Genomic DNA, 735 nt, shown 5'->3' on the forward strand with positions numbered 1-735 from the left:
ATATATATATATATATATATAGACGCATGTTTAATGAAGTCAACTAATTCCATCACAACCAGAATGTTTTCATAAAGGAAGAGACTAGACTAAAATATAAAACTCTCACAGTGGATTGCATTTAGTAAAGCAGCATCAAGAGCCTGCTTCATGTTCAGGAGAGAATATTCCTCGTGGTTTATAGTACTTTACCCAGAAAAAATTCTCTAGTAATGTACTATAGAAATGATTCCTGAAGGTATAGTCTTTGAATTGCTTTTAATAAGAGGATGTATAGGAAGAGACTAGACTAAAATATAAAACTCTCACAGTGGATTGCATTTAGTAAAGCAGCATCAAGAGCCTGCTTCATGTTCAGGAGAGAATATTCCTCGTGGTTTATAGTACTTTACCCAGAAAAAATTCTCTAGTAATGTACTATAGAAATGATTCCTGAAGGTATAGTCTTTGAATTGCTTTTAATAAGAGGATGTATTATATAGTTTTGCTGCATTTTATGTACATGTATTGAAGTAAAACTGGACAACGGTTGAAATACTAGAAAACTCTGTCTTTACAGCTTATTTCTTTTCATTAATATCTATAATTATCTTATAATTCCACTTTGGTAAGTAAGGAATTAGGCAAATATAAAACAATATAATAATCTAACTAGACTAGAGGCTCAATACTATTTAGTTGGTCATCACCAATATTAGTATAAAGATAGGTTAAAAAGAGAACTCCTTTTTTGAA

General features: G+C 30.5%; 2 pseudogenes; both read right to left on the reverse strand.

Annotated features, from left to right (window-relative positions):
• Window positions 1-54: 54 nt before the first annotated feature.
• LOC115068145 lies at window positions 55-248 on the reverse strand (annotated as a pseudogene).
• A 40-nt stretch (window positions 249-288) lies between these two features.
• LOC115068146 lies at window positions 289-448 on the reverse strand (annotated as a pseudogene).
• Between the last annotated feature and the right edge of the window lie 287 nt (window positions 449-735).

This window comes from Nannospalax galili, unplaced genomic scaffold (genome assembly GCF_000622305.1).
Source record: "Nannospalax galili isolate Female #2095 unplaced genomic scaffold, S.galili_v1.0 scaffold206, whole genome shotgun sequence".
Lineage (NCBI taxonomy): Eukaryota > Metazoa > Chordata > Mammalia > Rodentia > Spalacidae > Nannospalax > Nannospalax galili.